The sequence below is a fragment of the Bubalus kerabau genome, chromosome 22, assembly GCF_029407905.1.
Source record: "Bubalus kerabau isolate K-KA32 ecotype Philippines breed swamp buffalo chromosome 22, PCC_UOA_SB_1v2, whole genome shotgun sequence".
NCBI classification, from domain to species: Eukaryota; Metazoa; Chordata; class Mammalia; order Artiodactyla; family Bovidae; genus Bubalus; species Bubalus kerabau.
Genome location: NC_073645.1, coordinates 15,684,343 through 15,711,175, shown reverse-complemented (window position 1 = coordinate 15,711,175; position 26,833 = coordinate 15,684,343). Strand labels below are relative to the sequence as shown.

The 26,833-nt window shown below is 41.5% G+C and overlaps 1 protein-coding gene and 1 long non-coding RNA gene across 4 annotated transcripts in view; one reads left to right on the top strand and one right to left on the bottom strand.

Annotated features, from left to right (window-relative positions):
* HECTD2 (HECT domain E3 ubiquitin protein ligase 2) overlaps positions 1-5,157 on the bottom strand; it is a 95,156-nt gene extending 89,999 nt beyond the window's left edge. Inside the window, exon 1 of the mRNA XM_055559969.1 lies at positions 5,026-5,157. The gene's annotated coding sequence lies outside the window, so the exon portion shown is untranslated. The remainder of the gene's footprint in view (positions 1-5,025) is intronic.
* Positions 5,100-26,833, top strand: part of LOC129636530 (uncharacterized) — a 43,233-nt gene continuing 21,499 nt past the window's right edge. Inside the window, exon 1 of one of the 3 annotated variants that reach the window (XR_008706981.1) lies at positions 5,100-5,440. This is a non-coding gene — a long non-coding RNA (uncharacterized LOC129636530). The remainder of the gene's footprint in view (positions 5,441-26,833) is intronic. The other 2 variants (XR_008706980.1, XR_008706979.1) reach the window with 2 other exon arrangements.

The following is a 26,833-nucleotide window of genomic DNA, read 5'->3' as shown; positions in this document are numbered from 1 at the left end:
CTACTACAGATACTGAACTAATCATCCTTTATTAAGATGGCAATCCAGGTTCAGCATCTTTGGCTAACAATTTCTCTTGCCTCTAGTTGTTTTTGAGGACAGATACAGAGGATTCCCAGCCTTTTGAAGACTGCTGGCCCACAGGTTCAACAGATAATTTTTAATGGACAAATGTTTAATGTTTCACGGAGACCCTGCTTTTTGAGGCCCTGCAAATGTTATTATGTTTCAGTCATGTTTTGATCAGGAGAGAAACAAAGGATATTCTCGAAAGATTTGAGTAAATCTTACATTATTTAAATACACCAGGTATTACAGTTTATTTCTGAAGGGCAGGCAAATATGTAATTGGGATTCCAGTGGCTCAGGTGGTAAAGAATCTGCCTGCGATGCGAGAGACCCAGGTTTGATCCCTGGTTTGGGAAGATCCCCTGGAGAAGGAAATGGCAACTCATTCCAGTATTCTTGCCTAGGAAATTCCATGGACAGAGGAACCTAGTGGGCTACAGTCCATGGGGTCACAAAGAGTCAGACACAACCGAGCCACTAATGCTGACATGAATGCTAAGCCACCGTCAGTTTGGTGAAGGTGTTAGTGTTTGGGGGATGCATTCACATGGTAAATTTCCTCCAAATCAAAGGCGAGGCATTAAGCCTTCCTGGGAATGACCCTATTTCTGTCATGTTTTCTTCACAGGAAGCTGAAGTCGAGTCACTTTATTGGCAACAGGATAGTGGGACCCTGTGATGGGATTGCTAGCATGAGGACACCTTCCAGAATGTCAAGGAGCTCCTGGCTTGAGGGTCTGTACTAATTCATTCTGATGATCATGAACCATTGTTTCTTAAATCTGACCCTTCTTTTCACCATGCAAGAGCTTTGCTTTGCAACAGAATGCTAAATGGTGCTAAAGCATCTACTTGGGAAAAAAAGCGCAACACGTTGGTAAAAAATTCAAGATGAAAGAAGTTCCTTGACTACGCTAATTCTCATATGCTTTTATGTTTATGCTGATTACAAACCTCTTTTGGAAACCCATTTTTAAGGATGATTTTGGATGCTTTGTGATGGTTCTATTAGGTTGTATTCTCTTGTCTGTCACTGCAGATGGGACACTGGGCTATAAGCCCAGAAAAGGCAGGATGAATGTCAATGCCCTCAGCTATCTCCCACTGTAGAAACTGTGCCATGGAAAGGTTTAATTTTAGAAGGCCTTCCTGACTGTTGCTGGAACTCGGCCTCTATATACTAGTGCTGGATCAAATCTCAGAGAATTTTGGGTGAAGTAGAAAAGAATAGCTTTCTTGCAGTGAGTGCACCAAGCAAGGAATCCAGGCAGCTAGTAAAAGGCCCATACTCCCTGAAAGCTTTCAGGGAAAGGTTCATAAAGACAGGGTGAGGGAGAGGGGTTTTGGGTGTGTGTGATCAGCTTGTTGTCATTCTTCTGATTGGTTGATGGTGATGTAATTGGGAGTCAACATCATCAACCTTCTGGTTTCAACTGGTCTGGGGTCTATGTGCTTATGGGTAGCTTACAGTGAACTTCCTCCACCTGGTGGGGGTTTCAGTATCTGCAAAACAGCTCAAAGGATATGGCTCAGAGTATTATCTGTGGTTAACTAAAGGTCCTTGACTTTGTTTAATGGCTAAAGTATTATTATTTTGTCTTGCTTGATTGTTTTCCTTTCTTTCTGCATCTTCTCACTTCTCTGACTCAATTTATTCTTTGACTAAAATTTTTCTGCAAACAAAGGTAGCCCAAGGACTTGGCAGGGGCTTATTCTGGGGAGGCCTCATCAGGTCCTGCTCAGTTACTTGACTACCTTTATCTGGTTGATAAAATTGATAATTCAGTCATCAATTAGCCAGTGTTACTGATCACTAACTATTCAGCAGGCAACATATTGGACTTGGGTGCTCAGGATACAAAAGTATGAAACTATCCCCAGAGGTTTACAGTGTAGTGCCATGTTCCTCAAACTTTTGTATGTAGCCAACTCTCTTGGTAAGTTTTTAAAATGTAGACTTTCAGACTTCACCCAGAGATTAAGACTGTCAAATTGCAAAATCCTCAGGTGGGAACAGGGGAAAGGTAGGCCTTCACGCAAGCAGTCAACATGTAGTCAACTTTTGTAAAAAATTCTGAATTTTTGTAAATGTACTCTAAAATGTCTAGAATTTTTGTAAATGTACCACCTGTGTGCCTGTTCAATCTTGGAAGTAGAGTAGGTGTTATGGAGTCTTCCCAATATCTATTTTCCCATCTTTCGGTACATGCACACTTCCCATCCCCACCCAGTGTGCTTGAGGAGACCATGTCTCGATGTCTGGTCATGTGGGTGGACACATTGCTCAGAGTTCATCAGCACAGTTCCACTTCTGCATCACGGTATTTGGCTTGGGAAGGGGCCCATGACCTAAACTTTTAGGGGAGGACATGTCCTTACGTTGGAGAAGGCAATGGCATCCCACTCCAGTACTCTTGCTTGGAAAATCCCATGGACAGAGGAGCCTGGAAGGCTGCAGTCCATGGAGTCACTAAGAGTTGGACACAACTGAGCGACTTCACTTTCACTTTTCACTTTCATGCACTGGAGAAGGAAATGGCTACCCACTCCAGTGTTCTTGCCTGGAGAATCCCAGGGACGGGGGAGCCTGGTGGGCTGCCGTTTATGGGGTTGCACAGAGTTGGACACGACTGAAGTGACTTAGCAGCAGCATGGCCTTACATAGACAACTTGCAGGAACAACCTCCTCCCTTCCAAGGTGTGGTATAGGAAGCAAGTTCCCAGGGAGTTAGGGATACCACTCTGCAGAATGAAGCTGACACCATGGAGTGCAGAGAGGAAGGAGAAAATGGGACCAAATGTTTAATGACATTGATGAGCCACTTAATTCCTTTGGCTCATTAACTTTTGTTTCTCTTAAGAAACAGCTGTGTATGTGGTGTTTTTGTTTGTTTTTTGTTAAGTTGTTGTCATTACTTGCAGTGATATAAGTCCTAGCTATTGCAACTGTGAGATGGCCACAGGAATCCTCATTTTAAACAAGTTACTCCAAGTGATTTTAAAGTAGGTGGTGATGGACCTAGTCTAATACATTTGGATAGGTATCATTTTCAGAGTAGAAGTGTTTGCATCATTAGCTTAGTTTTAAAAATCCCTAAGGAAAATATGTAATGTAATGAAAGTTGCTCAGCTGTGTCTCTTTGCAACCCCATGGACTATATAGTCCATGGAATTCTCCAGACCACAATACTGGAGTGGGTAGCCTTTCCCTTCTCCAGGGGATCTTCCTAAACCAGGGATCGAACCCAAGTCTCCTGCATTGCAGGTGGATTCTTTACCAGCTGAGCCACAATATGTAGGTTAATACAAAAATGTTTAACTAAATTACATTTAACGAGTTGTAGTTTGAAGGTTTGACTCATTTGTCCATATGCATCTGCCAAGGATAAATGTTTCTGAAACTTAAAATCATACATTTTCCTGCTCTGCTAGTGTAAGGAGTGATTTCACCGCAAGCACAACAACCATTGTTATTCCTCTCATGTGCTGAAGTGGACAAAGAGAGTTTTAAGTGATCATATTACTTAGTGAAAATTGAACTGTCACCATAAATAGTCAACAGATCAGAACATTTAAACCAAGCTAAAAGTTCCTTTACACTTCAACGCCATTGAAGTAAAAAATGCTGCATAAAATTTATATGAACTCTTATCATCATCTTGCCCTTTCAGATATAGTTACTGAGTCCAAGTTCATACTGCTCATTAAATGACAGGCCAGTAAATTAAGAGATGAGATGCTGGGTCAAGGAACAGTGACTTTATTTGGAAAGCCAGCAGACCGAGAAGACAGTGGACTCGTGTCCCAAAGAACCATCTTGCCTGAGTTAGAATTCAGGTTCCTTTATTACTAAAAGAGGAGAGTGCAAACTCAAGCATTTTCTGGGTCCCATCAGCTTCAGGCGGGGAAGTATTCATTTTTTCCTCCCTGCAGTCATTCACCGGAGAAGGCAATGGCACCCCACTCCAGTACTTTTGCCTAGAAAATCCCATGGATGGAGGAGCCTGGTGGACTGCAGTCCATGGGGTCGCTAGAGTCGGACACGACCGAGCGACTTCACTTTCACTTTTCACTATCATGCATTGGAGAAGGAAATGGCAACCCACTCCAGTGTTCTTGCCTGGAGAATCCCAGGGACGGGGGAGCCTGGTGGGCTGCTGTCTGTGGGGTCGCACAGAGTCGGACACAACTGAAGTGACTTAGCAGCAGCAGCAGCAGTCATTCACAGGTGAGCCTGGTCAGGAGCTTTCTTGTGAGCTAAACCAGAATATTTTAACTTAATGTTCATTACCTGGGAAGCAGGGTTCCCAGAGACAGGCCATTATGTATAATTTAAGCTTAAAGGCAACATCCCTTTAGTGATTAATTTCTATTAGAATACAAAGTTTTTTCCCTATTACAACACAAGCTCACCATATTTCTATTCTGTTGATGAAATACTGAGATACTAAAATTTAATGAATGGTAGATCCAAAATAGACAAAAGAAAATTGTATTATTTATTAATATACTTTGGAGGACTAGGCATAGAAAGATTTCTATAAATGACAACTCATCAATATATCTTTTACTTGAAGGTACTCATTGAATCTGTGATTACCTGTCAGTTTCCTAAATAGATATTTTCTAAGGAAAGGACATGAAGAAAAAGGGACCAAAGAAATCTTAAAAGGGCTTCTATAAAATTTCAACATGCACTTCTAAAAGACTTTCCTTTGATTAAATAAAACAATCCTATATGATTCTAAAAACCTTATCTGTGGCACAGGTCTGAAATCTTTCTGTCTGGCAACAAAGGTCTCTGAAAGACTGATTACTTGAAGCAGAAATTCCCACTGGTCAGTAGAGTAGGTAGGCTTTCTGAAATGCTCCCCCTAAATGTCCCACCCTAATCCCAGCCCCTGTGAATATGAGGCGAGCTCTCCCCCATGATTGTGTTAATGTAGCACAGCTGACCTTAAGACAGTGGTTCTCCAGGTGGACCTCATCTAATCACACAGGCCCCGAAAAGCCGAGGGCTTTCTCTGAGCAGCAGGAGAAGTTGTAGAGATTCAAAGCGTGAGCAGGATGCGGCGCGCCATTGCTGGCCGTGACTGTAGAAGAGACCATGAGAAGGAATGTAAGCGTCCTTAAGGAGCTATGAGAGAGGTCACAGTGACTGCCAGCCAGGAAACAGTGACCTCAGGCCTACAACTTCGAAGAACTGAATTCTGCCAATAGCTTGAATTAGTTTAAAAGTGGGAACTCCTCAGAGCCTCCACACAAGGCTGACACCTGACCTCAGCCTTGCCAGGCCCTAAGAAGACAGCCCAGCCAACCAGGGAATGCAGCCAAGCCAGCCTGGACCTCTGCCCTACACAACTGTGAGTTTGTAAGTGGGTGTTGTCTTACACCTCTAAGTTTGTGATAATTTTTTACATTGCGATAGAAAACTGATAGAGTCAGGAAAAATGTGACCAGACTACTTAAGGTAGAAGGAAATTCAGTGTATCTGGTGCACCAGTTCCCTGGGCCAAGAAGGTCTCTAGATACAGGAAGCAGTGTGAAACCACAAGCTATTTTAAATTTTTAAAAGTCTACATCATCATACATTTATTATCAAATACTGCTGTACAGATTTACTTGATCTTGATAACCATCAACTTTCTCTGTTTCTAGCCCCACTAGAATATAAGTACCACTTGGGCAGAGGTGTTTTCTCTCTTTTTCACTGTTATCCCCAAGAATAGAAGCTGATACCCAATGGGCACTTAATAAGTGTTTTTCAAAAAAACAAAGACTTGGGCCAGGATTATATCAAGTTGGTATTATAACATCAGTTATTCACCTGTTGCCAGTTACTTGTGTTTTGAACTCATTAGAGAGATAATAATGATAAACTTGTATGTAAATGAAGTTTGACAGATCATTCAAATCATAGGCTTCATGGACAGGGGAAAGCAATAAAAAGGACATTAGTTATTAATCTGTTTCCAAGAAAACATGTTTGTCCACACCCCACCTCTAAACATATAGATGAGGGTAATTAATTGGATTAAATAAGTCTGTAACTGTTAGCTAAATTGTGGTATTGGCTCTAAATGTTTATGCTAAGAAGTTTTTTAATCAACCAAAAATCTTTCCAAATTTAAAACTGATAAGTGCTACTGCTAAATCAGCTGTGTGAAGAGAAAGTGGGAACAGGCTGAAAAAACAGGCTTCAGATTCACAGTTATTGGAACACAAACTCAATTCCATTCAGTTTAATTAAACTTTACTGAACACCAACTATATGTACAATATTAATAGGTACTCTTTGGCTTATGAGGATGAACAAACCTACTGTGATCCTGGAGGAATTCTGGTGTGGGAGGGGAGCAAAGGCTTGTACTCACATAAATACAGCACGAGGGAGATGTGAGGGGAGTTATCAGGGGAGCACAGAGAGCCACGGAAGGAAATAGGTGGTGAGCTTACCTGAAGCTGGAAGGGGCAGCAGTGTTTCCTGGAGGAAGCATCATCTGGCATTATAGCAGTGATCACTGAGTGGACTTGCTCTGAAGTTTATTCACGTTCTACAGAAGACGTGTTTCACGAGAAACTTGCCCCTTGAATTCTTGCCCCATCTATGGTTTGATATCTAAACAGAAGCAAAACCAGCTGTAGAGCTGCTGTCCCTCAGAAATAACCAGGCAGGAAGTATTTGCTAGACTGAAGGTCGCCCTCCGTTTGTATTTTCGCAGCGCTTGACCCGTATGTGTGTGCTCTTTGCCCCTCCGTTTTCTCTTGAATGCAATGATGCTGAACGTGACACTGAGGTTAATGTGGAGGATCAAGCATTTTAAAACGTGAGAGATCCAGCTCGAATATTAAATAACTGCTTTATATCTGAGAGGAAGGAAGAACATCTCCAGTCACACCTGTAATTGGTAGTTTCTTCTCCTCCGGGTCAGAGAGCTATAATCCCCAGTCTCTGCACTCTGGCACTTAGACTCTGTTTCCAGCGTTCTTTCTAAATTTGTGGAATGTTTCCTCAAACCTAAATACAGGATTGACTAAAAGGCATGGCAAAAAATACGACGAACATCTGGGAAATAATACACATTTTTTAAAAAGCTGCTTTTCTTATCCATCTCGGCACTGCATGGGTGGTGCACGGTTCTCTTGGTTACATTGCCCTCTAGTGGGATCATGAGGGTGTACGTGCGATAAACATTTCTGTTTAGTCGTATTCAATGTTTATTGAGCATCTGTTGTATACTTAGCATTGAGGTAGGTTCTGAGAAGACTGAGACATTTAAGACACAGTTTATACTCTTGCTTATTTCTTGGCCTGACAGTAGAGGTATTTAACCATAGCACAGTGTAAAAAGGAACTACCAGAGAAGTACGTACAAAGATCTGTGAGTACGCAGACGAGAAATGAGCTAATTCCCCTTAAGTACGTCCGGAAGGGCTTTTCAAACAAATTAACAGTTAAGCAACACCTTAAAAAATTCACAGGAGTTTCCCAGGTGTGTGTGTGTGTGTGTTTGTTGCTTCATGACTGACGGAGCAGCCTGAGTAAAGGAGGTTGCTGCTGCTGCTAAGTCGCTTCAGTCGTGTCCGACTCTGTGCGACCCCAGAGACGGCAGCCCACCAGGCTCCCCTGTCCCTGGGATTCTCCAGGCAAGAACACTGGAGTGGGTTGCCATTTCCTTCTCCAATGCATGAAAGTGAAAATTGAAAGTGAAATCGCTCAGTCGTGTCTGACTCTTAGCGACCCCATGGACTGCAGCCTACCAGGCTCCTCCATCCATGGGATTTTCCAGGCAAGAGTACTGGAGTGGGTTAGTCCTTTATTAACTATTAAAATGCATAATGTGTTCAGGTGACAGTCAGGTGCCTTTCACGTGAGATTCAAACTTGCTTCATCCTGTTGTTATAACCCTGAATCCCTGCAAAACACTTCACAAACTTACTGCAGGTTGTATATTAGAAAGATTGGGACAAACTAATCAAATAGATATTTATATTAGAGTCAAGATTTTGCTCTAGCATGATTCTAACAATAAATTACATATGATACAAAATACAGTTTTATAGTATATAAATTTATAATATAAATTAGAAAATACACAATGATAATACAGATCACTGTTTTGACATACACTCTAGTTCCCTTCTTCCCTTCCTGGATATATAATACTGACTTTCTTTTACCATTCCTTTAAAAATTCCTATGTTCCTTAATTTGCTGGAAGAAAAAAATCAAGAGTTTGAAAAATACAATTAACTGTCAGATTCCAATTCCAGTGTATTTACTGACTGACATTGTGGGAATATCTTTTTCCTTTTGCTGCGCAGAAGATGTAGCACCTTTCTGGCTTCTGGACTTCTAGTCAATAATTGTGCAGAGTCCTAGACCATCCCCAGCTCTGCCACCACTGAGATGCGTGCCTTAGGCAATTCTCCTGATGCCCATTCCACACCCCCTCCCCAGGTCTGTGGAAGTGTGGAGGGATGGAGGTGTGATTGTAATCTATGACCCAAGATTCTTTCCTCTGCAAAAGCAGCATCCTGTAGGGGGCAAACTTGGGTTCTGAAGGCAGACACATTGGGAAAAAATCTTGGCTCTACCACGTACTAGCTGTGTGATATTGCAAATATCTTGGTCTTTCTGAGCTTCAGTTTCCTCATCTGTAAAATGGAGGTATTAACATCTACCTCCAGGATTGCTGGAGGAATTAATTAGAATACATGAAAAGTTTACTTGGCCAACAGAAAGTGACCAGTAAAGATTCAGTCCTTTCCAACACCCTTCATTCATTGTAACAAACATATGCTGCCCCAAACTTCTACTTAAACCTGAGCACAGTGCAATAAATTACGTTTTTCCATTTTGCCAGAACTACCTAACATCCAGAAAGCGCCTTACCATTTGACACTCAATCTCATAAGCCTCATCTCATTGAATCCCTGGCCAACCCTGTGAGGAAGTTCATCTTACCATCTCTCACCCACGGTTGACTGAGAATCTGCCCTGTGCCAAATGAAATGCTGGGAGTAAAGCACTTAATCCCTGCCCTCCAGAAGCCTCTTCAGCCAGATAGGGTGAGGCTGATAAGAAAACCAGTTTGAAAGGTGCTGTAATGCAGGTGGAAGGTTTTAAAGGAGCACAGAAGAAGGGCACTTAATTTAAGTTGGTTCTTGGAGTAAGAGGGGCAGGTAAAGCGAATTGGAAAGAATAGAGTTTCTCTTGTGAATAATGAAAGGAAATATGCATGGGGGGGTGAGGGGTTGAGAAAGAACGAGGGTGGTAGAGAAGGGTGCTGGAGCGGGACTTTTCCAGAAAGAGGGAACACAAATTATTGAGGTTAGATGATGAAGTCCACATTTGTAATCAAATAAATCTTCTAGGCTGTCAAATTTGGTCATATTTATGTATGTGGTCGATGTGGTGCTGTGAGATGAACAGGCTTTGTAGCCCAGGTAACTGAAGTTTCTTAGACAAACCATTACCACTCTCCAAAATAACTTAGCCATGTTCCAGTTAAAAATGAAAGAAAATTAAGTCACCAATTTCTCTAACCCTAATCAGAGTAATGATATTTGTCCATGGAGTCATGGTGCCAATACTGTTTTATATACATAGATAGTCCTGTGATGTATCAATATTTTTCCTTAAACGTGTGCATTTTCTAGATGACAAAAACTACCTTAAAAAGTAGCAAAAGATGCTTCGCTAACAATAGGGCTCATTTATTCACTCTGCATTTGCCCATCCTATCCATGCAACCCAGCTCTTCAGTGGATGTGGACATCATAGATTCACTTCTCCCTTTGCTGATTCTCAAAGGGAGTGCTTGGGCTTCCCAGGTGGCTCAGTGGTAAAGAATCAGCCTGCCAATGCGGGAGACATGGGTTCAATCCCTGGGTCAGGAAGATCCCCTGGAGATGGAAATGGCAACCCACTCCAGTATTCTTGCCTGGAAAATCCTGAGCCTGGTGAGCTACAGTCCATGGGGTTTCAAAACAGTCAGACACGACTGACCTTGCAAAAATCACAATGCCAGAAGTGAGGTAAGTGAGCACCCCAGCAGTGTGATAAACATGCTTCCAAGCCACGGTGGTGATGGAGTGCTGTGAGATAACAGAGCAGATTTTTTCGCTTCCCTAACTTGGGCAAAGATGCAGTCTCTTCTTCTCTAACCTTGATTCCTGGCAGAAACAACCAAACATTTGCATTTTAGAGTCCTTTTTTGGGGTGAACGTTTGGTGTGTAGAACTTTTTCTCCAAGGATAATTTTAGCACCAAATTATTTCAAATCCTGGCAAGTTTCAAAATATGAGTGGGCAACTTAGGAAAAATCTATTCTCAAGAAATAACAATGGTGTCAATACAATCCAAGAGACTTGGAAAGGGGTTTATACACACACATACACACACGTACATACTCCTTCACTTCCCAGAAATTGAAATTGATTTAACACATTGAGATTAAGTTATTTGGGTATTTCTCTTAAATGCCAAAGAATAAATTTATTTTGGCATTAAAGACAAACATTTCTAACCCACAGAAAAGAGGGCAGAGAGTTTGGGCTTAACAAGAATTTTAGGAGAATTGCTGTTACAAAGGCAACCCTCATTCCCAATATACCACTTCCCTCTCTCTCCTGGGTCTTTCCTTCGAGGAACACCAAAATCAATGAGTCAATTAAGGTATAGATCCAGGGTATATGCCAATCATCCTGTGTGGTTCCAGAACATAATTTGCAAGGGCAAAAATGAAATACCCTCAAAGAATGAGTTTGCACATATAATTACTCCTATTTGCTTGCATTCCACATTTCTTTTAATTTCTCCTCCTACCTCCCAAGTTTTGAGAAAGAAATAAAAGTTATATTTTTCTATGTACAATATCCTCCCAGGTGGGTGGTCATTGCAAGGTAAATAGCAGGTAAATAGCAAACATGAAGTGACTGCTCCACTTCTGTGTATTTCATGGAGTCCAAAACTACATAAGAGCTCAACTTAGCATTTCGGTGCTGAGGGAAATTAACCTACTGACATATACAAGTTTTACTTGGGGGATTTTCTCTTTCTAAAAGACAGGAGAAGGCAGATTATCTCTGAAAATTTGAGAATTCATAACTCTCTTCTGTGGCCTCAATTCCTGACATAGATGTAATAATAAGAATTACCCATAATCCCAAGTAGAGATGATCATTGCTAACACACTCATATCCCATGGATGTCATTTACTTATGTCTAACACAATGTATGTGGGTGGGTGGGTGTCTGTGTAAATTACAAGCTGAGTTATGTCAGGAGGGCCACAGTGAGGTGGTCACCAGGCCAGGGCTGCAAGTTTGCAAGGGACTACATTTCTGGGCACTTAGCTAAGGTGGAGCACCAGTAATGTTCAACACTTCACAGCCTCTACAGCTTTGTATTATGGCTATAGTATAAACACACACACACACACACACGAACAAGAAAGGAAAGCCTCTTCCTCCAAGTCTCCCCAGTGTACCATGCTGATAAAGCTTAACACTGTCCTTTGGGCAAAGGATCCATCTGTATTATCAGAAAGCAGGTAACAAAGAGTGTATTTGTAATTGAGAGGCAATAAATTGATAATGGGCTTCCCTGTTGGCTCAGTTGGTAAAAAAATCCACCTGCAGTGCAGGAGACCCAGGTTCAATCCCTGGGTTGAGAAGATCTTCCTGAGAAGGAAATGACAACCTACTCCAGTATTCTTGCCTGGAAAATTCCATGGACAGAGGAGCCTGGCAGGCTACAGAACATGGGTTTGCAAAAGTTGGACAAGATTTAGTGATTAAATCACCACCACCAAATTGATAACTGACACCTGCCCCCAAGCAAAGGGAAGCATTTTTGCAAGCTCTTCTCAGAGTGCCCACTCATGGCAGGTGAGCTGGCCATCTGTTTATCAAGATTTCAGGTCACATGCTTTGAACTCCTTCCATTTTTCTTCCCTCTGCCTGAATTTTGTTTTTATTTTTCCTCTTCTTGCATTGCCTGCCATGGTTCTGCTGAGTAGATGGTGGATAGGATCTTGCCCTCTGGCCATAGCTGATTGTAGTCTGACTCAAAGCTACACCTTTCAATGGCCAGGACTGGCCATCCTGGGTCTCCCTTTGAAAAATTAAAAGGCACAAAGATTTCAACTCATATCTCTATACAGACTTAAACCACAAACTGCATGCTGGCGAAGCAGAAAGTGGAAGGAGGGGGTCAGGCGGTGAGCAGAGAACTGAGACCCTAAAGTAAGCAAGAGGCAGGGAATGTCTTCCAAATAACTTTCCAGTTCCTATGAGGCTGTACCTCCAAACTCAGGTTCTGGGAAATTTCCTTGAATCCCATCAATAACCCCCGAGTTTTGACCTGTGTTGGTTTTAATGGGTGTCTGTTTCATACTAATATTTGGCCTCTTTCTAGGCTCAGGTTTCTCATCCTTGAGGAGCTTCCCTCATAGCTCAGTTGGTAAAGAATCCGCCTGCAATGCAGGAGACCCCAGTTCGATTCCTGGGTCAGGAACATCCGCTGGAGAAGGGATAGGCTACCCACTCCAGTATTCTTGGGTTTCCCTGGTGGCTCAGTTGGTCAAGAATCCACCTGCAATGAGGGAGACCTGGGTTCTATCCCTGGGTTGGGAAGATCCCCTGAAGAAGGGAAAGGCTGGCCTGGAGAATTCCATGGACTGTCTAGTCCATGCGGTCGCAGAGTCGGACAGGACTGAGGGAGTTTCACTTTCTCATCCTTGGTGCTATGGACCCTTAGGGTGAGAGAATTCTCTCGCATTTGAGGGAGAGTGGGTTGGCTGTGCTTGGCATTGCAGGATGCTGAGCAGTGAGCTTGAACACTACCCACTAGATGCCAATAGTTCCCCCGTCACAACAGTCAAGAAAGCCTCCAGCCAGCGTCAAGTGTGCCCTGAGGGGCAGAATCACCCCCAGATGAGAATCTCTGTTCTATACCAGTCTAATGCTTAAGCTCTCAATGCTGGTCCCCTTGTCACCTCCAAGACAGACCACATCAGTGTCTTCTTTTGACCTAGAGACTTGCTCAAAGCCCCTCTCCATCCTTGACCCAACTTTTTCAGAAAGCACTCTTCTTTTCTCTCTTTCCCTTCAAGTCTGATCTAGACTTGCTGCTCTTGGCTTACAGTCCCTATCTTCAACTAGTCTGATATCCTGGGTAAGAATCTCCAAGACTTAAACTATTCTTCAGAAAATCACTAATGACCTAACTCTATATTCAATCCAATATACTCACGAGGACTCACCTTTTTCCTGCAACTTGTGTCCATTCCTTTCTATTCACCTTTACTCTTAAATTAGTTTGAGCAGGAGATGGCAAAGAAGCAAATTCTTTGACACTTACACTTAGCAAGTTTATAACTTCCTTGCTATAGCAAAATGTACCCACAAAACAATAAGAAAAGCACAGAAGGAAAATATAATTCTCAATTGAATACTATTGAAGATCAAACAAGAAAAAGTAGAGAATAAATGAATCAACAATATTAAACCATCATGATATGCCCTGCCCCATTTCTGATGTTATGGGGAATAGAGAAAAAACTATTTCCTTTCAAGAAGTTTACATTCTAATTAAAAATTCAGTGCATATATATGCATGTGTGTGTGCTAAGTTGTGTCCAGCTCTTTGCAACCCCGTGAACTGTAGCCCACCAGGCTTCTTTGTCCATGGGATTCTCCAGGCAAGAATGTTGAAGTGGGTTGCCATTTCCTCCTCCAGGGGATCTGTCCAACCCAGGGATCGAACCCATGTCTCCTGTGATGCCTGCATTGGCTGGTGAATGCTTTTTACCACTGAGCCACCTGGGAAGCCCCATGCATATATATAATTGAAAAAGATGGCATATAATAGATCTCATTTTGCAGTGCATAGATAACAAATACTGCACCGAGTTGACAGAGCACCAACATCAGAATACTTCATATGTTTATACCATTTCTACCATTCTTAGAGCACAGGCACGTCACGATGACCATTGTAGAGTATATATTATGCCAGAGTCTGTATAGAGAATTTGACATTCTTTGCTTTGTTCCACATAAGATGGGTATTCAAAAGGACTTCTCCTGAGGCCTGCAAATCTCGGCACAATGGATGATAATTTACATTTAAAAAATTGTGTAAGTTGATTTACATTATTGTCTTAGTTTCGGGTGTACAGCATAGTGGTTCAGTACTTTTGCGGATTATACTCCATTATACAAGGTACGTAGGGTTGGTCAAAAAATTGGTTGGAGTTTCCCCATAAGACGTTACAGAAAACCCGAATGAATTTTTTGGCCAACCCAATATAAATTATCTATATTATTATAAGATAATGAGTATAATTCCATATGCTATAAAGTAAATCCTTGATGCTTATCTATTTTATATATAGTAGTCTGTATCTGTTAATCCTGTCTCCCTAATTTGTCCCCCCTCCCGCCCTCTCCCCTTTGTTAACCACAAGTTTATTTTTGAATATGTTTCTGTTTTGAATATACATTCCTGTCATTTTTTAGATTCCACATATAAGTGATGTCATATAGTATTTTGTCTTTCTCTGACTTCTTTCACTAAAACTGCTATATTCTCTGGGTCCATTTATGTTGCTGCAAATGGCAGTATTTCATTCTTTTTTATTAGTCCCACATTTTAAACTGGAGTTGTTAGACACATCCCTGCACGACTAGCTGAGAGGCTGCCACACTGGTTTTTCATCCCTCACAGCCATTACCCATCCATGGTCTTTGTAAAGAGAAGGCTGGAAGAGAGAGAAGGCTGAAAGTGTCATAACAGAAGAAGAGTTATTGACTTGTTGACCTAGAGCTAAGTTCTGTGCTCCACCCCCTCCTAAGCTCCATGAGATGGGAGCCAAGAATGATTGGGGTGCTGCAACAAGAGGAGACGGGGTCTCCTGTCCCAGCTGGCTGCTAACTGAGCTGCATTTTGCTTGGAGAGTCTGAAGGTGGGGGCCAGGTTGCCGTCACCCGCAAGGGCAGGGGTACAAGAGAAAACATGGAGGTGGCAGTGTGTGTGCTGGGTACAGGTAGGGCAGAGAAACACAAGGTTTTTCAGGGCCAGCTAGATACTGGGGAAGAAAAGTGGGCTCCTTCCATCCTAATGGAACCCTTGAAATGAAAAGGCCTTCTTGTCAAGGAGAGATATCCACATAAAAAATGAAGGGGTATGTGATGCTGAAGCCAGTGGCAGGTAATGTATCCCCTGCCATAGAGGCCTGTGAATTTCAGGGGTCCTTGAGGAATCTTCAAAGAATCCACACATTGGCACCCCACACAAGAGCCAGGCTTTAGTCTTCTGTTGTGACAGAGGGCACAAATGTCTTAAGAGAGAGCCAGGTAAGTGAAAGACTTTGCCACTTTCCTTCTGTTTCTCTTTCCTCCTGTCCTGACTCTAGAAGACCTAGAAGCAGGCAAAAGAGGAGGGGAAGAGAAATAGGGAGTGAAAAGGTTCCTGAGCCATGAGTCAAGCTGAGTTGGTGGGAAGAGGTGGGTGGGGGAGAAGCTTTTAGATCTGTATTTGGATTGTTGTTGTTTAGTCACTCAGTTGTCTCCAACTCGGCAACTCCTTAGACTGTAGCCCGCCAGCTTCCTCTGTCCATGGGATTTCCCAGGCAAGAATACTGGAGTGGGTTGCCATTTCCTTTTCCAGGGGATCTTTCTGACCCAGGGGTCGAACCTGTGTCTTCTGCATTGCAGGCAGATTCTTTACCACTGTGCCACCAGGGAAGTATATTTGAATTGGATGGGATTTTTTAATATTTGAAAGTGAGACTTGTCCTTGTAAGTTAATTTGAACCTGTTGTTTAACAGCCAGGAATGGAGAGGCGATATAACATGGTGGAGGGTAGGAGCTGGAGAAAATAAAACCATTTCCTGTTTGTCCCTCATCAAATTCGGGTTAACAAACTGGTTGAAAGCACAAAAACCCTGTAAAGTATGATTATTATCTATTAACACTGCAGTTCAGAAAGTATCAGTTCCCTGCCTAAGGTCACATGGCTGGGAAGTGGTCTCAAAGCTGGAAAGCTGGGACCTGTGACACCATGCCCAGTGCTTTCTCACTGCATCCCAGCTGCCCACTTGAAACAGCGAGGTTTGAGGTTTACATTTTAAAAAGAGGTAGAATTTTGCAAAGAGTACAAGTGAGGGCATGGCAGGCAGGTATGAGGGTGAAGTCTTGGGACACTGGACCAAGCTGGGGCCAGCATGCAGAGAGGAGGGTATGCTGGGAAGGGAGGGTGTCCGGTGGAGCTAGGTTGTTGAGACCTCGGAAGGGGCGCCTGGATCTAATTGTCCTCATAGGTTCTGAGCCAGCAAGTGAGGTGAAGAAAGCCAGGAAGAAGTGCTCTGGTGGGGCTGAGAGAAGACAACACAGAAATCAGACCCTCTCAGGGGCCAGGATATGAGATAATGAGGATGAGAACAATTAGAACAGTAACGGTAGCAACCGAAATTGGCAGGACATGATGACCAATTTGATAGAGGGAATAAAGGAGAGGCTTAAATAACAGGTTAGTAAAGAAAAGAAGCTGCTCAGGGCCTGTCCCTAATCTATTGAGGTAAATAGCTCAAAGGGCAACCTGTAAATCACTGCAGCTATTAAGAGCCCAGGACTGCCAGTGAAGGCAGATTGGTCTAAGCTAGTTTAGCCTTCCTTCTGCTCTTTCCCTTGACTGGCAATGCGGTGTGAATGCTAATGCATGTGGTTCAGAGGATTCGCAATGCTACATCACCCAGGAAAGCCAGCTGGCTGCCAAGACACAGCACAGGGTGACACTCACTGGAGTGAATTGAGCGTCTGGCTTTAACCTTGTGGGCGGCTGTTTTCCCCCTCCCCCTTCCCCTGTGGTCTGGCGTGCAGCCAGCTCCTCTGGGTCGGGCATGCGCTAAGCAGGATGACAGAAAGGGGTCTTTTGTCAACCGGATTCCGCCACCAGCAGACACTGGAAACTCGGTAGCCCCATCCTGCCAGGTGGGAAAAAAAAACAGAAAAGCAGATAGATTTGAATGATCGACAATGGAGACCCAAAGCCACGAGGGGAAGAGAGATCAGAGAGGAGGAGGAGAGGAATTTGAAAGACAAGAGGTGGTGGGGAGTCAAAAGCACTCCTAACGGGAGGGACTCCCCACGGCCCTGGGAGAGGGTGAGGTCGTGGGTGGCCCTGGGAAATGAGAACAAAGGCCGGGTGGGGGCGGAGCTCTGAGCAGGGTAGATGCTGTTGGGATTAGAGCAGATGGTTGGAGCAGGAAGTTACTGTTCTGAACATTCTTCTGGACCTGTTGGTGCGAGAGGAGAGTGATCAGCTAACAGTAAGCCTCTGTTTCTGTAATGCCAAGAACAGTTTTCATCAGGGCCGCAAGTGGAGAAGCTCTGCTTTCAGGAGTGACCCATAGTGAGCAAAGTCATAGAAATAAAAATAAAAGAGAATGCCAATATATTGGTTTATGATGAGAAAGACAGCTGTGATGGGGCAGAGTCCTCACATCAGTAGATCTGTAGGTTGGCTCCCTGCAGGCAAGTGACAAGGGGAGTAGAAATGTGGGCTGAAGGTTGTAGATGTGCCCACAGTCAGAACAAGGGTGGTTTGCTACATCATTCACAGCAGGGATGCAGCCAACACAGAATGACTATACACCTGGCAGTGCTTAGATGACCCCAGCAACTTTAGGTGCTTTAAATCCCCCCTTTTTATCTTCTAGGTCACAGTTTCTCAAAGTCAGGTCTCAGAATACCTGCATCTAAATTCACTGGGGAACTTAAATATTCAAATGCCCAGATGTCATCCCAGATTTTCCACAATCAAAATCTAAAGGGAGAGGTCCTATAATCTGCATTTTAAACAAGTTCTCCACAGGATTTACGAAGTCTACATGGGGTTTTAGGCTGACCATTCACTTTCTTTTCAGTCTTTCTTCTAGTTAAGTACATTTGGTTGATTAGATTTGCCCAGCTAAACTTACCATCTGTGACATCTAGGAAGCCAATAGCTCATCCTCCCCTCTGGGTTCTGCTCCAGTGAAATATAAGAAGTGCAATCCATGCAAATACAAGAAGTCAAATGGCCATCTAAATGTTGGTTTTATTTAGTTAGCATTCTCTGGTCAGGCTTAGATTGACGTATAGTCTGAGGCCTCCCAGCTGCCTATTAGAACTTAGATTTGGGGGCATTTCCAGGCCTGAGGCTGGAGAACCCTGACAAGGAGGGCTTCCTGCTTGGAGAGCGGGGGTGGGGTCAGATACAGCTGGGTGAGTCCAGAGATAAGAGGCTGAAGCGTGCTGAACAATGTCCACTCTACCTGGTGAACATTCCCAAGAGGATGACTTGCTGACAGAAGAGTTTCCCTCTGGAATCACATTGAAATGCTGCTGCTCTGGGCTTCTCTAAGTTGAAATCCACCTGACTTTACAAAGTGAACACATGGCTTAACATAGTCTTGCAAAGAAACCACAGATTATCAGGAGCTTTTTGCAAAATGGACCAGGATACAGACAGCTCACAGCAAATGTTTTCTAACCATATGAAAAGATGATCAGTCTTACTCACAGTGATAAATGCAAATTAAAGCTAGCATTCTTTCAAGGTACCACTTCCCACCTATCAGATTTGCAAAAATTCAAGTTTGACTCAATACTCTTCTTGGTGAGACTGTGGAGAAACCAGCACTCATGTACTGTTAGGGAATGGTGTAGGGTGATGCAAAATGGTACCACTATGAAGAGGATTTGGTTCTATTTAGCAAAATCACATAAGCCCTAAAACTCTTGTGAAACCAGACAACATGGAAGCTATCAAGGACTGCTGGAGACATACCAAATGGTTATAAGGATCAACTTGAATTGCCTCCCACTGGTCAAAGATGGGACAAATTGAGCATTAACAAGAATAAGTGCAATTTAATTGAAACATCAAATATGTTTAAATGCATGAGATCATAATGATACAAAAAATTGGGAGTTACTTTTGGAGAATGATAGGGAGAAATCATTATTTTGAGAACTGATAAATAAAGGGAAAGCATTAAACATTTGGGATGAGTCCCTGGAGGAGGGCATGGCAACCCATTCCAGTATTCATGCCTGGAGAATTCCATGGACAGAAGAGGCTGGCAGGCTATGGTCCATAGGGTTGTAAAGAGTTGGCTACAACTGAAGCTACTTAGCATGCATTAAACATTTATCTCCTTTTTTCCTACACAATTTCTACCCCATGGGGAAAAAAGAGTTGAAGTTAAAGTATTAACTTTATAGAAATACCCAGTTTACTACATAGAGAAGACATGAGAGAATTAGAATGTAACCATGAAGAAAAGATTGCCCTTATACATGTATTCCAGCTAATATTAATAAATGAAGAAAGAATGATAGAATTAGACTAATACCATATCCCTAAGGAATTAATGAAATCATTCATGCAATGATTATCCAGGGCTATTAGCATCACAAAATGTGCCTCCTGTTAGAATTATACACTATCCATGAAGCAGTTTCTGCAAGACAATTGAACTTGAATTTGTTCAGATCTCTACATGTAATTCCCAATTTATGGCAAATGTAGGGAACTGAGGAATGTGTTGAATGATACCTGGCCCCTAAGCAAAATCTAGGGGCTTCCCTGGTGTCTCAGATGGTAAAGAATCCCCCTGCAATGCAGGAGACCTGGGTGTGATCCCTGGATTGGGAAGATCCCTTCAAGGAGGGCATGGCAACCCACTCCAATATTCTTGCCTGGAGAATCCCCATGGACAGAGGAGCCTGGCAGGCTAAAGTCCATGGGGTCACAAACAGTTGGACATGACTGAGCGACTAAGCGTAAGGAAAATCCAGGTGTGGGAAACACTATAGGACAAACATATGTTTCTTTAACATGTAAATTGCAGAGAGAGAGTGATTAAGAGGAGGGAAAAAAAAGATGGAGCAGGGAACCTGTAAATTAAGAGACTTTAAAGACATATAGCCATTTACAATATATGAACAGTATCTGGATGCTGACTCAAATAAATAAATGCACATAAAAAAAAAACAAAGTTTGAAATAATCAGGAAAGTTTTAAGCTGGATGTATATATTATGACGTTACTGTTACTTTTTAAGGTGAGATAATGGAACTGTGGGGTTTTGTTTTTAGAGATGTTGTTGTTCAGTCACCCAGTTGTGTCCGACTCTTTGTGATCCCATGGACAGCAGCATGCCAGGCCTCCCTGTCCCTCACCACCTCCCAAAGTTTTCCGAATTCATGTCCATTGCATCAGTGATGACATCCAGCCATCTCATCCTCTGATGCCCTCTTCTCCTTCTGCCCTCAATCTTTCCCAGCATCAGGAACTTTTTTCCAGTGAATCAGCTATTCACATTGGGTGACCAAAATACTGGAGCTTCAGTTTCAGCATCAGTCCTTCCAATGAGTATTCAGGGTTGATCTCCTTTAAGAAGGAGTGGCTGGATCTGCTTGCAGTCCAAGAGACTCTCAGGAGTCTTCTCCAGCAGCACAGTTCAGGGGCATCAATTCTTTGGTGCTCTGCTTTTACTGTCAGCTCTCACACTCTATGTGACCACTGGGAAGACCATAGCCTTGACTATGTGGACCTTTGCTGGCAGAGTGATGTCTGTCCTTTCCAACACACTGTCTAGGTTTGTCATCTCTTATTAGTGATGCACAACTGAAATGATTATAGATGAAATGATATGATACCTGGGATTCATTTCAGAACCCAGGGCCTGGAAGGGTGCTTGGAGAAGTGGGTGGGAACAGAGATGAGATGGCTTTGAGTTGACTGCTGAAGTTGAGTGAAGGGCAGGTCAAGGTTCATTATGCTATCCTCCCTTTGTTTTATGATTGCATTTTTCTATAATAAAACAAAATATTTTTTTTTTACAAATAAGACAAATTGAAAATAATACTAATAAGGCAAATACCAACCACAAAAAATGGCAGAGCTGACACATTCCTCCTACTGTGAGCCACTTGTCAGCTAACCAGTGAGATAAAAACAATGATAATCTAACTAGCACTAACACAAAGTTAGGGAAGATCTTCCAAGTGACCAAAACTATTTGAAATATGTTTAATGATGAACCCTGATTTAATTGTATATTGTATCTTAAGACATTAGCCACTGCTCAAAGATCAGAACCTCTGTTTCCTATATTTTGCCTAGTTTAAAAATCACTCGACTGAAAAAAAAGACAAAATATATGAAAGAGTGGTTTTCAGCCATTGGACAGTAAGCAGTGCAGAGCAGTGATCCCTAAACGAAGGCAAGCAGGTATAAAGTGAGCTCTACAGTCACCCCAGCTTACTGCTCAGAGAGAGTTTCCAGGCCAGAGCACAGGGAAGGAAATCCCAAACAGAGCCTGACAGACATGCTGTGTTCAGAAAATGGAGCTGAGAATGCAGGGAAGCCAAGTGGTTGGAATGCAGAGGGCAAAGCGCTGACAGGCAGGAGCGTCTCAGAGACAGAGCTCTGGAGATGACGGAAGGCTCTATTTGCATTTGAGCTGTAAACTGATTGGCACACATGGGTGAAGAAACTCCCTGAGGCCACCAGAAAGGAGTAAAGGAAAGAATTCTTGCAAATCCCCAGGATTTGAAATAGTTCGCCTTCCCCATGGCCAGAGCAGAGAAATCTCTTACTATACAGGGACATCTGAGTGCCAGGTAGAACGCTCAGAAGGGTGTTTCAGTAATGGAACCCCAATAGCCCTAGACTATGGTTTCTCAATCTTGGCACTGGCACTATTGACATTTGGAGCTAAATAATCCTTTGTGGGGGGTTGTCCTGTGCATTATAGAATGTCTAGCAGGATTCCTAGTTTCTACTTGTTAGATGCCAGTTGTACTCCCACTCCTGTAGTTGTGATAACTGGAAGTGTTTCCATACATTACCAAATGTTCCCTTCTCATAGGGTCAAAATTGTCCCTGGCAGAGATTAGTTGCTGAGACTAAAGACTGTTAGTGGCTCTTAAAATCAAGCTGCAAAAGGGGTAAACCATTTCTAAGGCACTCCACTGCATTCCAGAGCAAAGTTTAGGAGTATTGAAAAGAACATAAACAACCCAGCATGCCAAAATACAAAATTCACTATATCTAGCATCCAACCAAAAAAATTCAGACGTACAAAGAAACAGGAAACATAATCCAGTATGAGGAGGAAAATCAATCAATAACAGATTCAGAAATAATACAGATGATGGATTAAGACAGAAGGATGTTAAAATAGCTACAATGAGTCTTTTGCCTATGTTCTCCTCTAAGAGTTTTATAGTTTCTGGTCTTACGTTGAGATCTTTAATCCATTTTGAGTTTATTTTTGTGTATGGTGTTAGAAAGTGTTCTAGTTTCATTCTTTTACAAGTGGTTGACCAGAGTTCCCAGCACCACTTGTTAAAGAGATTGTCTTTAATCCATTGTATATTCTTGCCTCCTTTGTCAAAGATAAGGTGTCCATATGTGCGTGGATTTATCTCTGGGCTTTCTATTTTGTTCCATTGATCTATATTTCTGTCTTTGTGCCAGTACCATACTGTCTTGATAACTGTGGCTTTGTAGTAGAGCCTGAAGTCAGGTAGGTTGATTCCTCCAGTTCCATTCTTCTTTCTCAAGATCGCTTTGGCTATTCGAGGTTTTTTGTTTTTCCATACAAATTGTGAAATTATTTGTTCTAGCTCTGTGAAGAATGCTGTTGGTAGCTTGATAGGGATTGCATTGAATCTATAGATTGCTTTGGGTAGTATACTCATTTTCACTATATTGATTCTTCCAATCCAGGAACATGGTATATTTCTCCATCTGTTAGTGTCCTCTTTGATTTCTTTCACCAGTGTTTTATAGTTTTCTATATATAGGTCTTTAGATTCTTTAGGTAGATATATTCCTAAGTATTTTATTCTTTCCGTTGCAATGGTGAATGGAATTGTTTCCTGAATTTCTCTTTCTGTTTTCTCATTATTAGTGTATAGGAATGCAAGGGATTTCTGGGTGTTGATTTTATATCCTGCAACTTTACTATAGTCATTGATTAGTTCTAGTAATTTTCTGGTGGAGTCTTTAGGGTTTTCTATGTAGAGGATCATGTCATCTGCAAACAGTGAGAGCTTTACTTCTTCTTTTCCAATTTGGATTCCTTTTATTTCTTTTTCTGTTCTGATTGCTGTGGCCAAAACTTCCAAAACTATGTTGAATAGTAATGGTGAAAGTGGGCACCCTTGTCTTGTTCCTGACTTTAGAGGAAATGCTTTCAATTTTTCACCATTGAGGATAATGTTTGCTGTGGGTTTGTCATATATAGCTTTGATTATGTTGAGGTATGTTCCTTCTATTCCTGCTTTCTGGAGAGTTTTTATCATAAATGGAAATAGACCTGCCTTATGATCCAGCAATCCCACTGCTGGGCATACACACTGAGGAAACCAGAAGGGAAAGAGACACGAGTACCCCAATGTTCATCGCAGCACTGTTTATAATAGCCAGGACATGGAAGCAACCTAGATGTCCATCAGCAGATGAATGGATAAGCAAGCTGTGGTACATATACACAATGGAGTATTATTCAGCCATTAAAAAGAATACATTTGAATCAGTTCTAAGGAGGTGGATGAAACTGGAGCCTATTATACAGAGTGAAGTAAGCCAGAAAGAAAAACACCAATACAGTATACTAACGCATATATATGGAATTTAGAAAGATGGTAACAATAACCCTGTGTACGAGACAGCAAAAGAGACACTGATGTATAGAACAGTCTTATGGAATCTGTGGGAGAGGGAGAGGGTGGGAAGATTTGGGAGAATGGCATTGAAACATGTAAAATATCATGTATGAAATGAGTTACCAGTCCAGGTTCGGTGCACGATACTGGATGCTTGGGGCTGGTGCACTGGGACGACCCAGGGGGATGGAATGGGGAGGGAGGAGGGAGGAGGGTTCAGGATGGGGAACACATGTATACCTGTGGCGGATTCATTTTGATATTTGGCAAAACTAATACAGTTATGTAAAGTTTAAAAATAAAATAAAATTTAAAAAAAAATAAAATAGCTACAATGACTATATTCCATATATGGAACATGTTAAGTGTATTCCATATATGGAACATGTTAAGTATGTTCCATATGTTAAGTATGTACAGAGAAACATGAGCAGTTTTAGGAGAGATGTAGGTGATAGAAAAAAGACCCGTATTGAAATTTCAAGATGAAAAAGACAGTGTCTGAAATGAAAAACACAGTGAATGGGATAAACAGTAGATTAGATACTTGAGAAGAAAAAAATAGTGAGAACAGCATGGAAATTATTCCATTACAACACTAAAGAGCATGAGAACCTTGAAACAGCTTCAAGTGGCTTAATACAGGTGGAGTTTCAAAAGGAGGGGAAAGACTGGAAACAAAATTTCTTGAAGAAATAATGGCTGAAACTATTCCACATTTGATGAAAACTGTATATCTACAGATTCAAGAATCTCAACGACAAGCTGATGAAAGATGAAGATACACCAAGGCATATCTTAATCAAATTGATTAAAATAAGTGATAAAGAAAAAATCTTTAAAAAGAATAAAAACACAAATGATGTATAGAACAGAGATAAGGATGATTTATTGTTGGAAACAATGCAAGTAAAAAAGAGACAGCAGAGTTACATCTTTGTAGTACCAAAAGAACAAAGAATTGGCTAACTTAGATTTCTATACCCAGCAAACATCTTTCAAAAATGAAAGCAACATAAAGATTTTTTAAAGGCATATGAAAGTTAAAAAAAAATTCAACATCAGTAGGCCAGAACTATAAGAAATGTCAAAGGACATACTTAAGGATGAAGGAAAAAATACCAGATAGAAATCTGAATCTATGTGCAGAAACGAAAGCACCTGAAATGATAAATATATGGGCTAATACAAAGACTTTTTTCCCTTCTTATTTTGAAACTTCTTTTAAAAGGGCCTGGATATTGTTTTAGTAAGAGAGGGATGTTTTTTTCTGAAATCTGTAAACAACATGATTTTATTTCACTCTTTAAACATTTGTTTTCATATTTTATTATATATCACAAAGTAATGCAGTGTTCATGCATAGTATTTATCAGCCAAAAATATTATATTACTAATATTATATATTATTTATAGAAGTTGCATGTTCATTTTTTTTTCAAATAAGAGTAAATAACACCTTGGAGATGACTGCTGTGATTTATAAAGATGAACTGGAGTGTTTTGAATAGTGATATAATATTATTATTTGATTTGACTTTTAGAAAAATCACTAGAGTTAATAATATGGTCAATTACTTGAATTCATGGGGAACCTGGAATGAGATTAAACTGCTGAAGGTAAACTCTCAAAATTTGAGGTCACAGGACCTTAAGCTAGTTTTATAATATGTGATTTTGGTGGCTAAAAAAATAAAAAGATATGTTTCTCATTCTGAATAGTTGTCTTGGCCTGTTTCTAAACAAATAAAACAACAACAATAGCAAGTCATTGAAGTACTATGCATTTTTAGTGCCTTAAAAATAAAGTAACACAAGACTTACATTTTATAGATTTGGAAACTGAGACCTATTGAGATAAAGTTAATTGCTAAAATCCCACACCTAGTCATTAGATTCTATCTGATGGACATCCACCGTTTTTACTGGAATGTGAGGGTAACAACACACATGAATTTCAAGTCTAGGATCACTCTGTTACAACATCCTCAGGACTCCTTGTCTGTGGTGCAGGATTGTATTGACTAGGTGGCAACCCAGATAGCAACATCACCTGGTCCTGTGATGTCTCCATTTTTGATTACCCATTTAAGGCAAGTAACACTCATCACTCTTTGTTATCAGAGAATAAAGATACTTCCTTAAAAGTTACCTGGCTGTGACTGAGAGTTAAGTAAACATGATATTCAGGGATACTGATAACGAACAGAAGAAAAAAAATGTAAATACGTGTAGGAAAGTTTACTACATTAGCATTCCTCCCCCAGTAAATTAAACAGCTCAGCATTCCAGTGTACTTCTTGGAAGCCACATAGAAGCTTCCAGTTTCTCCATTTTGCACAATTAAAGTTGTTTACCTTGAACTAACCTGCTTACCACAGAGGGAATCACTCAGATTGATGCTACCTCATAAACCTCTCATGAATCTCGAGCTTCCTCAACCATCTTCACCACTGCGTCCCTGGTCCAGGGCTTGCCAAGGCTCTCTTGGACTCTTACTATATCCTTCTAATTTGACTTCCTGCTTTTTCACTCTCAACTTATTTCAAATTCATTTCCGACACTCCAGTATGAGTAGCCTTTTGAATTCTGAGAAAATATGAATCTGGTCATGTTGCTCCCCAGCTTGAAATGCTTAATTGGAGTTTCTGGATTATTCATTGCTGTTTTGAAAATTACAAAAAAAAAGTGATTAAAATAATAGCACCATTAATTTATCACTTAATATTCACAATGAAGCTCTGAGTCAGTAGCACTGGGCTACTCCATCTACCTCATGAGAGAGAGAGAGAGAGAGAGAGAGAGAGAGACAGACAGACAGACAGACAGACAGACCCCAAGAGCTCCTTCCTAGCATTGCCAGACTCATGGCCACTGCCCCTTCTGCCTACCTCAGAGCTACTGTTTCTGATAGTGTAAGATGGCTGGGACACTAATTTGGAGATGTGAATTTGGTTGTAGCAAGGGACAGCTGAGTCTGAAACTGTTTCTGAATAGAAAGGTTTCAGAGAATTCTGGAATAAACTC